Below are 15913 nucleotides of genomic sequence, written 5' to 3' on the forward strand. Positions count from 1 at the left end.
GTCCATGAGCTTGGGGAGGTCAGGGGGCCTGGTGAAAAGTCACTCTTCTCTGTCCTTCTCTGATTACCAATTACTGCTGTGCGCTCCAGCGAAGGTCTCGGCCGAGCAGCCGGGTCTGTCTTAATGAGAGAGAGGGGCCACAGACACGCATCTGACGTCAGCCCTGTAAATACCAGCCTTGATCAGCCACAAACAAAGCCAAGGAGCCACCAAGAGACAGAGGAAGAGAAAATGAGAGGGAGGGAAGAGGGGAGTAGGGGAGAGAGTGGGAGGGAAGAGGGGAGTAGGGGAGAGAGTGGGAGGGAAGAGGGGAGTAGGGGAGAGAGTGGGAGGGAAGAGGGGAGCAGGGGAGAGAGTGGGAGGGAAGAGGGGAGCAGGGGAGAGAGTGGGAGAGAAGAGGGGAGTAGGGGAGAGACTGGGAGGGAAGAGGGGAGTAGGGGAGAGAGTGGGAGGGAAGAGGGGAGCAGGGGAGAGAGTGGGAGAGAAGAGGGGAGTAGGGGAGAGAGTGGGAGGGAAGAGGGGAGTAGGGGAGAGAGTGAGAGGGGAGTAGGGGAGAGAGTGGGAGGGAAGAGGGGAGCAGGGGAAAGACTGGGAGGGAAGAGGGGAGCAGGGAATAAAGGAATTCTTCTCGATTCCTTTATTCCCTTCCTATTGTCTACCTTTCTCCCTCTCTCTCTCTCTCTCTCTCTTGCTTTCCCCTTCTCTCTCTCTCTCTCTCTCTCTCTCTCATTTATGTGAAATTAAAGGTTTCTGCTCTGCCTATAATTAGTTGACCCTGACTCTAATTAGAAATGCTCTGTGCAGTGCCACTTCAGATTAGACACAACCCCATATGTCCCTTAGTGTGGTCGCCATGCAGAGGAGTGTGTGTGTGTGTGTGTACGTGTGCATTGGTGCTGTACAAAAATGCCACAGAGCCTTCATCCAAAGATAAGGTGTACACTGCCAATCAGCCAGTCAAATTGTGTGTACTGGCACTAAAAAGTCCCCAGTGCCTTGGTGTCTCTGCCATGGATGGTAGTTAGGCAGCTAGCTCGCATCGTGTCTCTATCAAAGCCAGGTAATCAGAATAAGAGGGACAGGTTCATTCAGCATTGGCTCTGGCTCACTTTAGATGTTTCTATTGATGTGTCAGGTGCAGATCAAGAAGTGGTCTATTAATAGGTCTATTAATTGTAGCCGATCCACCATGACTAGGTTGACCAGAGCCCTGCGCACTAGATAGGGAATAGAGTGTCATTTGGGATGGACACCTGGTGTCTACCTCCCACCAACACTCACATGTCCAACCCATCCTAGTGAAGTCAGTCACTGGCCCGGACACCTTCAGGGGCGAGAGGCCCCTCAGACTGGGATTTAATCAGAGGCTTCTCCCTCGGCCGATCCACCATGACTAGGTTGACCAGAGCCCTGCGCACTAGATAGGGAATAGAGTGTCATTTGGGATGGACACCTGGTGTCTACCTCCCACCAACACTCACATGTCCAACCCATCCTAGTGAAGTCAGTCACTGGCCCGGACACCTTCAGGGGCGAGAGGCCCCTCAGACTGGGATTTAATCAGAGGCTTCTCCCTCGGCACGATCCTCCATGAGCCTCATCAGAACATGCACAGGAATAATGTGGCACAACCTTTAGTGAAATGTCAGAAAATATCACCACTGGAAAGCATCTTCATTAAGTAAAATGAAGGGGGTTGGCTGAAAGACCTTTTTTCACCTCCTTGTAAGCGGAACGGAATTAGCTTCTGCAGCATGGAGAGTGTGTGTAGAGAGAGAGACAGACAGAGAAGGAGACAGAGAGAGACAGCGAGAGAGAGAGAGAGTGAGCACCAAAGCCCCACTGATCCTTACGTGGGGGAAATTATATTTATTTATTGAAAGTTTGAAATAAAGTTTAAGTGTTGGAGTAGAGAATCAGGTAGTGACTCCAGAGACATGATAGCTCAGAGTTAGATGTTTAAAGTGAACATAGCTATTTAGAGCACGGAAAACTAAGAGCCAAAAACACACACAGCATATCCTTGACTGGGATTTCCTCTAACTAGATGCAGTGGTGTTGAGGCTAGATAGCAGAGAAACACAGAGACCTGTGGCTTCAGGGCACAATGGGTTCCTGGAAAAGAGCTGCATGTCTGACTAGAACAAAATTTCACTCAACAGATGAGAGGAGAGTAGATGAAATTAAGTGAAAATGAGAGAAAGAGAGATAGTGAAAGAAACTGTTTAGCCAGACATAATGGTCAGCATCTGGAGAGAAGAGCGTTCTTGGAGGACACTTAGATGAGAGAGAACATATTTATCACAAATAATAAAATTGCAAACTGAGGGCAGAGAGAGAGAGAGAGAGAGAGAGAGAGAGAGAGAGAGAGAGAGAGAGGGTAAAGGAAAAGGATTAAAGGTGTATCGATCGGGGCCCTGCAATCACTTCTCACATTATATGACGCCATTTTTAATTCACCCTAACACTGTGGAGAGCGAATAGAGAAGATGAAGACAGGAATAGAGAAGAGAGAGGGAGAGAGATAGAAGATGGAGAGAGAGAGATGGTGAGAGAGAGGGGGGATAGAGTATTGAAGAAGAGGAGAGAGCGAGAAAAAGAGCCAGGATTGGAGGGCTTGTCCTGATCAATAGGCTTGTACATCTGGAGGTCTCAATCCCCTCCCCCCAAACCCCCTTTCTCTCGCTCTCTCTCTCCTCTCTCCCTCCCTATGTCTCTCTCTCCATCTCTCTCCTCTCATACAGAGGAAATAGAACCCTCATAAACCTCTAGCTCCATGTCCTCTCTCCAGCAAAAATACACTGACAGGAAAACAACATCCCCCACTATAATTACCCTTTCATGGTGATGTCTTGACTTAAACCTGCTTCTAGAAATAGGCTCTCCATTTAAATATAGTGGTGAGTGCAATGCACTCTCTCCATCATATTGTTAATGGACAAGTTCCTTTGGTTTTAAACCCCCTCTTCAGTGTGGTATTTTACTCTGCAACTAGTCCTAATGCAATCAAAGCACAAACACAGAGCGTTGTTTTGTCTAGAGACTGGGGACACTGTCTGGTGAGTCTCCCTCAGATCTGCGTGTGTTGATGTCAACAATCAGTCAGTTCCAGACAAAACGCGGTATCTGTCAGCGACAATGCCCTGTCTCTCAGAAGCCAATCTGGAATTGGCACCATTCCTCCAGTGAAGGTTGGAACAGACTACGACACTCTGCTGTAAAATTGACATTGTGCTTCTACTGTCACATCTCACAAATGAACATGCAGCCTACTGATGTGTACAAGAGTACGAGAGAGAGAGAAAGGGTTAGAGAGAGAAAGCGAGAGAATGAGAGGGAGAGAGAGAAAGAAAGAGAGAGAGAGAGAGAGAGAGAGAGAGAATGAGAGGGAGAGAGAGAAAGAAAGAAAGAGAGAGAGATCACGGGTGATAGGACTGATCATACGTGTGGAGGAAGCCTGGCTGTGATAAGTAGGTCTGTGCTGGGTTAAGGAATGACCCTGAAACAGGCTGGGATGCAGTGAGAGGTCTTGTTTGAACATTTCCTCCAAATCTTCTCATGCTCTGCCACCCTGGCCAATTGACTACTATTTTCAAAGAAAATTCATAAAAAATCCAAATAACTTCACAGATCTTCATTGTAAAGGGTTTAAACACTATTTCCCATGCTTGTTCAATGAACCATAAACAATTCATGCACATGCACCTGTGGAACAGTCATTAAGACACTAACAGCTTACAGATAGGCAATTAAGGTCACAGTTATGAAAACTTAGGCCACTAAAGAGGCCTTTCTAAACAACAAAAGAAAGATTCCCTGGGTCCCTGCTCAGAACGTGCCTTAGGCATGCTGCAAGGCATGAGGACTGCAGATGTGGCCAGGGCAATAAAATGCAATAACCATACCATGAGACACCGAAGACAGAGCTACGGGGAGACAGGACGGACAGCTGATCGTCCTCGCAGTGGCAGACCACGCGTAACAACACCTGCACAGGATTGGTACATCCAAACATCACACCTGCGGGACAGGTACAGGATGGCAACAATAACTGCCCGAGTTAAACCAGGAACGCACAATCCCTCCATCAGTACTCAGACTGTCCGCAATAGGCAGAGAGGCTGGACTGAGGGCTTGTAGGCCTGTTGTAAGGCAGGTCCTCACCAGACATCACCGGCAACAACGTCGCCTATGGGTACAAACCCACCGTCGCTGGACCAGACAGGACTGGCAAAAAGTGCTCTTCACTGACGTGCCGCGGTTTTGTCTCACCAGGGGTGATGGTCGGATTCGCATTTATTGTCAATGAAATGAGCGTTACACCGAGGCCTGTTCTCTGGAGTGGGATCGATTTGGAGGTGGAGGGTCTGTCATGGTCTGGGGCGGTGTGTCACAGCATCATCGGACTGAGCTTGTTGTCATTGCAGGCAATCTCAACGCTGTGCGTTACAGGGAAGACATCCTCCTCCCTCATGTGGTACCCTTCCTGCAGGCTCATCCTGACATGACCCTCCAGCATGACAGTGCCACCAGCCATACTGCTCGTTCTTTATGTGATTTCCTGCAATACAGGAATGTCAGTGTTCTGCCATGGCCAGCGAAGAGCCCGGATCTCAATCCCATTGAGCAAGTCTGGGACCTGTTGGATCGGAGGGTGAGGGCTAGGGCCATTCCCCCCAGAAATGTCCGGGAACTTGCAGGTGCCTTGGTGGAAGAGTGGGGTAACATCTCACAGCCAGAACCGGCAAATCTGGTGCAGTCTATGAGGTGGAGATGCACTGCAGTACTTAATGCAGCTGATGGCCACACCAGATACTGACTGTTACTTTTGAATTTAACCCCCCCTTTGTTCAGGGACACATTATTAAATTTCTGTTAGTCACAAGTCTGTGGAACTTGTTCAGGTTATGTCTCAGTTGTTGAATATTGTTGCGTTCATACACATATTTACATATGTTAAGTTTGTTGAAAATAAACACAGATGACAGATAGAGGACGTTCATTTTTTTGCAGAGTTTAGTACAGGCGAGTACTGAGAAGCGTAAATTGGTTCACTTTGCACTCACTAAAACATTTATGACAGCGGAAACAGTCATTTAGAGAAGAGAATATTGTTTTAAAACGGATTTATACTTGCAATAGCAAAATTAATAGAAAAGCACTCTTTGTGAGGGCTGCATGGTGGGTTTACATTTCAAAGTGTGAAGGAACCATGGGTCAGAGAGAAAGATGGGGGAGGGGAGTGAGATAGACAGACAGACACAGACAGAAAGACAGAAAGAGGCGGAGAGAGAAAGAGAGGGAGAGAGAGGGCTACTTGTACTCATTCATTTCAGTGGGAGGGAAAAGATTAAACGATAAAGTCATGATTATATTGGGTTTTAATGTCATTGCTTTTAATCACGCTATCAAAATTATACCTCAGGAAAAGTGGATACACATTACCCTGACATGTATTAAGTGACTCAGTTAAATTAATTGTAGTGTAGTGAATGAATTATAGTGAAGTGTAGCTGTAGTGATAGTGCCTTGCAAAAGTATTCATAACCCTTGAATTATTCACATTTTATTGTGTTACAAAGTGGGATTTAATTGTCATTTTTTGTCAACAATCTACACAAAATACTATGTAATGTCAAAATCTAGATTTTTTAAATAAATATAGTTGCATAAGTATTTAGCCCCTTTGTTTTAAGAGTCAGAATTTGCTAAACAAATCACATAGTAATTTATATGAACTCACTCTACATAGAATAATAAGGGTTGTGTCTCGACTTCTGCCAAAGTCGTTGCCTCTCCTTGTTCGGGCGGTGCTCGGCGTTCGACGTCACCGGTCTTCTAGCCATCATTGATCCTTTTTTCATTTTCCATTGGTTTTGTCTTGTCTTCCCACACACCTGTTTTCAATCCCATTCATTACCTGTTGTGTATTTAACCCTCTGTTTCCCCTCATGTCTTTGTCAGAGATTGTTCTATTGTCAGTGTAGTTGCTTGTTGAATAGGTGCGTGACGGGTCCTCGTACCCATGTTTGTGTAAATTTTAGTGTGATGGAGCATACTACATGGACTTTATTAAAAGACTCCATTTTACACTCCTTTTGACTCTCCTGCGCCTGACTTCCCTGCCACCTATACACATATGTCTGACAGGTTGACATGATTTCTGAATGACTAACCATTCATCTGTCCTCCATACATACAAGATCTGTAAAGTCCCTAAGTAAAATATTGAATTACAAGCACAGATTCAACTCCAAAGGCTTTTCGAATGCCTCATAAAGAAGGGCAGTGATTGGTAGATGGGTAACAATAAGAAACTGAATATCTCTTTAAGGACGTCCAAGTAATAATTATGCTGTGGATGAAGTTTTAAACCACCAAGACACATCAAAGATACAGTCCTCCTGAACTGAGCTGCAGGACAGGAAGGAAACTGCTCAGAAATGTTACCATGAGGCCATTGCTGATTTTAAAACAGCTACGGAGTTCAATGGCTGTGATGGGAGAAAACTGGGGATGGATCAACAACACTGTAATGACTCCGTAGCTGTTTTAACAATAATGACAGAGTGAAAAGAAGAATAAAAATATACAGAATACAAATATTCCAAAACATGCATATGTATGCAACAAGGCACTAAAGTAATACAGCAACAACACAAATAACATAGCAAAATAATCCATATTTTGGCCTAAATGCAAAGCCATACTGTATGTTTGGGGCAAATCCAACACAACACATCACAGAGTAAATGCCTCCTTATTTTCAAGCATGGTGGTGGCTGTGTCATGTTATGGGTATGCCCGAGTGGTGCATCTCAGTGCAAGAGGCGTCACTACGGTCCCTGGTTTGAATCCAGGCTGTATCACATCTGGCTGTGATTGGGAGTCCCATAGGATGGTGCACAATTGGCCAAGCGTTGTCCGGGTTTGGATGGTATCATTGTAAATACAGTAATAATTTGTTCTTAACTGACTTGCCTAGTTAAATAAAAGGTACTTCACAATAATAAGGAAATCAACGGGGTGGAGCTAAGCACAGGCCCAATCCTAGAGGAGAACCTGCTTCACACAGGAGACTGGGAGAGGAATACACCTTCCAGCAGGACAATAACCCACAACACAAGGCCGAATCTACACTGGAGTTACTTACCAAGAAGACCGTGAATGTTCCTGAGTGGCCAACTTTCAGTTTGGACTTAAATCTGTTTTAAAGTCTATGGCAAGACTTGAAAATTGCTGTCTAGTCATGATCCCCAACATCTTCATAGAGCTTGAAGAATTTTGAAAACAATAATGAGAAAATATTGCACAATCCAGGTGTGCAAAGCTCTTATAGACTTACTCAAGAAGACTCACAGCTGTAATCGATGCCAAAGGTTTCTAACATGCATTGACTCAGGAAGCTGAATGACTATATTTAAGTTACTTAATTTGAATGAATAAAAACAATTTAAAAAAAAATCAATTTTGTGTAAATTGTTGACCAATAAATTACAACTAAATAAATGTTCATCCCACTTTATAACACACTAAATCCAAGGGGTCTGAATACTTTTGCATGGCACTGTCCTACCAGTAAACCTAGCATGAATAGTTGTATTAAAATGCTGTCAAGAAAGGTGGGTATATTTTCCATAATATCAAATACAACAGCGTGAGGGCCTCCCAAGTGGCACAGCAGTCTAAGGCACTACATAACCTGGTTTGATCTTAGGCTGTGTCACAACCGGGAAACCCATGAGGTGGCGCACAATTGACTCAGCATTATCCAGAATAGGGGAGGGTTTGGTCGGCCTGGATTTCCTTGTCCAATCACGCTCTAGCAACTCCTTTTGGCAGGCCATGCACCTGCAAGCTGACTTCAGTCACCGGCTAGACGGTGTTTCCTCCAACCCATTGGTACAGCTGGCTTCTGGGTATTTTTTTAAACCTTTATTTTACTAGGCAAATTCATAGTAACAGATTTTTACTTTGTCAGCTCCGGGATTCGATCAACCTTTCAGTTACTGGCCCAATGCTCTAACAACTAGGCTACCTGCAGGGTTAAGAGAGCGGCTTGGCAGGGTGGTGTTTCAGAGGACTAATGGCTCTCGACCTTTGCCTCTCCCGAGTCCGTAGGGGAGTTGCAGTGATGGGACAAGATTGTAACTACCAATATATAAATAAATACAACAACGTGTACAGAAAAAGTACCACCGTTATTGAACTTAAAATGTCCTCTTTTACAGTGTGATTCCACAGCGATAGCTCGGGGGTAGAGTGACAGTCGTCTGTTTTCTTGGCAGTAGTATTCTGTTTGCTCTGATTAAAATACACTGTGCCAATTCATGTGTGACAGTCTGTAATATGAAACTCTATTAATTTGACCTAAATAAATAAGAAGCTGGAATTGACTTATATTCAATGCACAAAGTAGCATGTAAATATCTAAGGGAAACCACGTTTGCAATGTTAGCTTGTAAGTTGTAGCTATACTATAGGCAATATATAAAAATTTCACAGATCACTAGCCATACTTCACTTAAGGAAGTTGTACCCCCATAGAGATGCATGCAGAGATCATGTTACCATGAGAACTGGCCCGTGAGGGGAGTTCCATAGAGTCTCTGTGTCCTGTGTCGGGGGCATCTTTCTCAGTCAGGTGACTGGCTGGCTGACTGTGACTGGCTGACTGGCTGGAGAAAGAGAGAGAAAGAGAGAGAGAAAGAGGGTTAGGCTAAGCTGACTTACTGACTAGATGACTTACTAACTGGCTGACTTTCTGGCTAGCTGACTCTGCTCTATAGTGGTAGCAGAGTGGAGGTCCAGTCTCATTTGTAGTTAGTCTCACTACTGTGATCTCTCCACGCCGCAGTTGATGGAGTGGTTCTTACCTGTGATGCGCTTGAGAAAGCTATTGTGTTTGGTGATGGATAGAGTTTCTCAGTGCAGTGGTGTCTGGCCGGCTGCTCCGAGGTTTAAATCAATCCGTTCATTTGTGTCTCTGTGGGATTGATTATCTGAAAGTGCAAACAGTTGAGGCGCAGTCTGGACGATGAGGCTCTGACTACGTACACACTCAGCAGTACATTTTCATTAAATCACACACCGCCGCCACTCCTAAGTGCTACCTCTGCTATTACAATGACAAGTAGGAAAACACAGCAGTACCTGCATCTTCCAAAATGTACAGTATGAACATGAAAAAATCTCAGATCTAAGTGTTTTTTGAAATGGTTGTGCATCAAACAAATTGCATTTTGGGTGATATAAAAATTCCCTATTGTGATCATTAATAAAGTTGCATTCAAGCAGAAAAAACAAGTCTATCTGTCAGCACAATGAAAATGGATTTGACTTTATTTCATATTTCATCTTGAGATTTCTAACAAATCGGACTCCTTGTGTTGTTACAGGAAAGTTATTTCATGCATATGTTTATGTCACGGTAAGGATCCAGTGATGTCATTCATGTGGTGTTCAAGCCAAATGTTTGAGGTTATATAAGAGGACTCGCCACACCATATAGGTCAAACTATTTAGCTCCTCAGCAAGGAGAACCCTGTCATGTTGATGTGATGTGCGGCATGTTCATGTCTCTTCCTATGTATGTAGATCTATAAATGTAGGGCCTATGGCAGACGAGATGCCAGACGAGATGGTGTTAGAACCAAGAAGGGTTCAATGTGTCGTTTCATATATGGCCCTAAAAAAGGTTCCAATCTACAGGTAAATTAACTGCCAAAATAAAGGAAACACTTGAGCAAATGTGGGATACAAAGTACTATATAGAAAGCAAGTGCCTCCACACTGGTGTGGTTCCTGAGTTAATTTCGCAATTAACATCTCATCCTGCTTAGGGTCATGTATAAAAATGCCTCGTTTACCACTATTTTGGCTACCATGGCTAGAAGAAGAGATCTCAGAGACTTTGAAAGAGGGGTCTCAAAGGAGCATAGGGGGTTTAAAGGGTGTGTGTGTGTTTCAGTCACCAGATCTCAACCCAATTGAACACTTATGGGAGATTCTGGAGAGGCGACTGAGACAGCGTTTTCCACTAACATCAACAAAACACAAAATTATGGAATTTCTTGTGGAAGAAGGGTGTTGCATCCCTCCAATAGTTCCAGACACTTGTAGAATCTATGCCAAGGTGCATTGAAGCTCTTCTGGCAGCTCGTGGTGTCCCAATGCTCTATTAGACATGTTATGTTGGTGTTTCCTTTATTTTGGCAGTGACCTGTATATAGAACTGGAAACCAGCCTTATTATTAGCAGTTCTGTGAAGAAGTTCTGCTTAAAGGTCCAGTGACCAGTGACTCAGGTACGATAATGAAGATACCATCCTCCCATCCCAGGACACCACCAACAGTAGATTCACCTGTTAATGTCAGCCAGGGCCCTCCCCACACCCCACAACACTAGAGCAGCACGCCATGCCTCTCCCATAACCCAAACCACCAGGACACCCCTCCCTTACCCCTCACCCCCAGAGCAGCAGCCTTGTGATTGAGGATGGGGTTTCTGCCTGGTGGCTCATCTCCAGGGCTGCTAAATGGAATGTCAGACACTTCCCCATCCTCAGACAAGAGCAGTGAGTGTCAGACAGAGTGGGAATTACCCAGAATCCTATTCCAGCCACGATGCCTGATGCTAGGTCTAATAATGACATTCTATGAAAATCACCATCTAGTCGTCTCAAAAGGCTGGGAAACACTAAAGTGCAAAAGGTGTTATTCTCTCTCTCTTTCTCTCTCCTCCTCTCACCCCATAGATTGAAGATGGGGCACAGTTTAGACATTATAGTGAAATGGCCACAAAGTGTGTCTAAGACTCCTGCTGCATTCTGACTGAAGATACAATCCTTCTTTTTGAGCTGTTCAATATTTGGTGTAGAAATATTTGTTTCACTATGTATTTATCATTCTGAATGACTTTTCCAGAAAAGTTTACCTCAGAGTTCTGACACATCTGTATTGGGTACGAGAATCTCAGGCGCTGTACAGAAATCTATTTCACCTTATATTTTATTCCGACATGCACCATCATATTAGATTCTATCTAAAATTGATTTTTTTTACATTTTCAAATATTGTACAGTTAGATTGACCAACTATGCCAAGCGAGAATCCAATTTGATAACCTAGAAAATATATGAGGCAAACATCCCATCTCAGGAAAAATAAACCAAATCATTTAACTTATTTCAGAGGAACAAGCAGTCAACACATCTGTCAGGCCCCTAACCAGACACCATGGAAAGAAGGATCAGCAGAGCAACCCCTTTTCACACAAACTGCTGGAAAATGCAGAGGCATGTGACATGTAACATGCACACCCTCCACACACACTCTCTCTCCTATAGATGTTGGGAGCATCGGGCAGATTGGACTCATGTTTCAGGGAGGTGAGTCATTAAGATTTTCCGATCGTGGCTGAGTCCTCTCGCCATGGAGCACACTTCACAATGTAAATAATTAGGATAGGTTTCATATCCAGGGCTGGGGAGCGGAAAAGCTGGTACCTGGCATCCTGGAAGCGCATTAACAGTGTTCAGTGCCATTACGACACAAACAAATGACTCTGCTCGGCCACAGCAGAGAGCAAGAGGGTTTCTTATTGTTCATGTAGGGAGTGAGAAGTGTCTCTCTCTCTCTCTCCCTCTATATGTCTCTCTCTCAATTCAATTCAAGGGGCTTTATTGGCATGGGAAAGATATGTCTCTAATATGTTCATACATTTGGCAGGAGGTTAGGAAGTGCAGCTCAGTTTCCACCTCATTTTGTGGGCAGTGAGCACATAGCCTGTCTTCTCTTGAGAGCCCGGTCTGCCTACGACGGCCTTTCTCAATAGCAAGGCTATGCTCACTGAGTCTGTACAGAGTCAAAGCTTTCCTTAAGTTTGGGTCAGTCACAGTGGTCAGGTATTCTGCCACCGTGCACTCTGTTTAGGGCCAAAAAGCATTCTAGTTTGCTATGTTTTTTTGTTAATTCTTTCCAATGTGTCAAGTAATTATCTTTTTGTTTTCTTATCATTTGGTTGGGTCTAATTGTGTTGCTGTCCTGCAGCTCCGTGGGGTCTCTTTGTGTTTGTGAACAGAGCACCAGGACCAGCTTGCTTAGGGGACTCTTCTCCAGGTTCATCTCTCTGTAGGAGATGGCTTTGTTATGGAAGGTTTGGGAATCGCTTCCTTTTAGGTGGTTGCAGAATTTAACAGCTCTTTTCTGTATTTTGATAATTAGTGGGTATCGGCCTAATTCTGCTCTGCTAGCATTATTTGGTGTTTTACATTCTACATGGAGGATATTTTTGCAGAATAGCAAACAGTAGACATTTGACTTCAGATTCTAGTAGGGTGAGGCCGGGTGCTGGAGACTGTTCTAGTGCCCTCGCCAATTCGTTGATATATATGTTGAAGAAGGTGGGGCTTAAGCTGCATCTCTGTCTCACCCAACGGCCCTGTGGGAAGAAGTGTGTGTGTTTTTTGCCTATTTTAACCGCAAATTTGTTGTTTGTGTTAATGGATTTTATAATGTCGTATGTTTTTCCCCCAACACCACTTTCCCTCAATCTTTCTCTCTCTCTGCTCCTCTATCCATCTCTCTCTGCTCCTGCTCCTCTATCCATCTCTCTCTGCTCCTCTCTCTCTCTGCTCCTCTATCTCTGCACCTCTATCCATCTCTCTCTGCTCCTCTATCCATCTCTCTCTGCTCCTACCTCTCTCTCTGCTCCTCCCTCTCTCTCTGCTCCTCTCTCTCTCTCTTTCTCTCTGCTCCTCCTCCCCTCTCCATCTCTGCTCCTCTCTTCTCTCTGCTCCTCTGTTCCTCCCTCTCAGAGTACCCCCCTCTCCTCTATCTCTGCTCCTCCCTCTCTCTCTCTCTGCTTCTCTCTCTCTCTCTGCTCCTCTCCCCCTCTCGCTCCTCTCTTTCTCCTCTCTCTCTCTCTGCTCCTCCCTCTCTCTCTCTCTCTCTGCTCCTCTCTTTCTCTCTCTGCTCCTCTCTCCCCTCTCTCTCTCTCTCTGCTCCTCTCTCTCTCTCTGCTCCTCTCTCCCTCCCTTCTGTTCCTCCCTCTCAGAGTACCCCCCCTCTCCTCTATCTCTCTCTGCTCCTCCCTCTCTCTCTCTCTCTGCTTCTCTCTCTCTCCTCTGCTCTCTCTCTCTCTCTCTCTCTCTCTGCTCCTCTCTCCCTCTCCCCCTCTCCCTCTTTCTCTCTTTCTGTTCCTCCCTCTCAGAGTACCCCCCTCTCCTCCTCTCTCTCTCTCTGCTCCTCCCTCTCTCTCTCTCTCTGCTTCTCTCTCTCTCTCTGCTCCTCTCTCCCCTCTCCCTCTTTCTCTCTTTCTGTTCCTCCCTCTCAGAGTACCCCCCCTCTCCTCTATCTCTCTCTGCTCCTCCCTCTCTCTCTGCTTCTCTCTCTCTCTGCTCCTCTCTCTCTGCTCCTCCTCTCTCTCTGCTCCTCTCTCCCTCTCCCTCTTTCTCTCTTTCTGTTCCTCCCTCTCAGAGTACCCCCCCTCTCCTCTATCTCTCTCTGCTCCTCCCTTTCTCTCTCTCTCTGCTCCTCTCTCCCCTCTCGCTCTTTCTCTCTCTCTGCTCCTCCCTCGCAGTGTTCTCCTCTCTCTCTCTCGGCTCTGTAGGACATTAGCAGACAGGAGCCTCTAATGTACCCACCACCACCCTGCATTTGAACATTTTAAATGCACAGAATGCTAAGTAGTTATTTCTTTATGCAGGGTTTGCTTTGTTTCTCTTGAGGAAGGAAAAATGTGAATGTCAGAGAGGCCCTGTGAAATGGTAAACACCGTTAAATATTATGCTCTGGGAAATAAATACAATTTATATTCCCACAGACACCCCTACAACTTTCTTGATGGATTATTTGAGATTCTGACCTGAGAGAAAATTTACTGTTACGATCCATTTTTAATCAGTAGATGATTTTTTACAAACGTAGGAAAAACAAACAGCAATGTTTTCAAAAATCATATTCTACTCATATGTTTTAACATGATATTCATGCACCTTTCTGCATCTGATTCAACTCTCAGGAAAAGCATCAACAGCTTCCAACAAGGCAAAACAGAGACATAGAATGTAGCCTATTCATTCACACTGTAGCAGTTCAGTGTACAAATGAATAGCCTACAGAATGTTGTTACCACTAGACACTTTCTATTCTTTCATTGCTGTGTCAAGGCCCACATCATAGGGAGCACAACACAGAAATCATTCTCTCTGTCTGGCTGCCATAACAAGTTCAGTCATAATGTAAACGCTGATGGCAGGTGTAGCAGGTACGGATCACAGTGCAACATTTACATAATAGAATAACACACCAGTTTGAAAGAGAGGAAAGAATACTGGGTAATTTGGAGCTGGCATGCAGAGAATGATGTCAGCACTTCAGCACAATATATTCTATTTGTCATTGTGCCGAAAGGGCTTGAGTTCTTTTTTTGGGTACCCTTTAAGGGGGGTTGTAATGTATTTATATGTACAGTAAATGTACGTACAGTCCCCACAGGATTACAGGCAACATCCGCACTGAGCTAAAGGGTAGAGCTGCTGCTTTCAAGGAGCGGGACTCTAACCCGGAAGCGTACAAGAAATCCCGCTATGCCCTCCGACGAATCATCAAACAGGCAAAGCGTCAACACAGAACTAAGATTGAATCATACTACACTGCCTCCAACGCTTGTCGGATGTGGCAGGGCTTGCAAACTGTTACAGACTAGAAAGGGAAGCACAGCTGAGAGCTGCCCAGTGACACAAGCCTACCAGACGAGCTAAATAACTTCTATGCTCGCATCGAGGCAAGTAACACTGAAACATGCATGAGACCATCAGCTGTTCCGAATGACTGTACGATGACGCTCTCCGCAGCCAATGTAAGACCTTTAAACAGGTCAACATTCACAAGGCCGCAGGGCCAGACGGATTACCAGGACATGTACTCTGAGCATGCGCTGACCAACTGGCAGGTGTCTTTACTGACATTTTCAACCTTTCCCTGTCTGAGTCTGTAATACCAACATGTTTCAAGCAGACCACCATAGTCCCTGTGCCCAAGGAAGGTAACCTGCCTAAATGACTACAGACCCATAGCACTCACGTCTGTAGCCATGAAGTGCTTTGAAAGGCTGGTAATGGCTCACATCAACACCATTATTGCAGAAACCCTAGACCTACACAATTTGCATACCGCCCCAACAGATCCACAGATGATGCAATCTCTATTGCATTCCACACTGCCCTTTCCCACCTGGAGAAAAGGAACACCTACGTGAGAATACTATTCATTGACTACAGCTCAGTGTTCAACACCATAGTGCCCTCAAAGCTCATCACTAAGCTAAGGATCCTGGGACTAAACACCTCCCTCTGCAACTGGATCCTGGATTTCCTGACGGGCTGCCCTCAGGTGGTAAGGGTAGCTAACAACACATCCGCCACGCTGATCCTAAGGAGTGCCTGCTCAGTCCCCTCCTGTACTCCCTGTTCACTCATGACTGCACGTTCAGACACGACTCCAACAACATCATTGAGTTTGCCGATAACACAACAGTGGTAGGCCTGATCACCGACAACAACGAGAGAGCCTATAGGGAGGAGGTCAGGGACCTGACCGTGTGGTGCAAGGACAACAACCTCTCCCTCAACGTGATCAGGACAAAGGAGATGATTGTGGACTACAGGAAAAGGAGGGCCGATCACGCCCCGATTCTCATCGACGGTGCTGTAATGGAGCAGGTTGAGAGCTTCAAGTTCCTTGGCATTCACATCACCAACAAACTAACATGGTCCAAGCACACCAAGACAGTCGTGAAGAGGGCACAAAAAAAACTTGGCACGGGTCCTCAGATCCTCAAAAGGTTCTACAGCTGCACCATCGAGAGCATTCTGACGGGTTGCATCACTGCCTGGTATGGCAACTGGTCG

The sequence above is a fragment of the Oncorhynchus masou genome, chromosome 30 (assembly GCF_036934945.1).
Source record: "Oncorhynchus masou masou isolate Uvic2021 chromosome 30, UVic_Omas_1.1, whole genome shotgun sequence".
Lineage (NCBI taxonomy): Eukaryota > Metazoa > Chordata > Actinopteri > Salmoniformes > Salmonidae > Oncorhynchus > Oncorhynchus masou.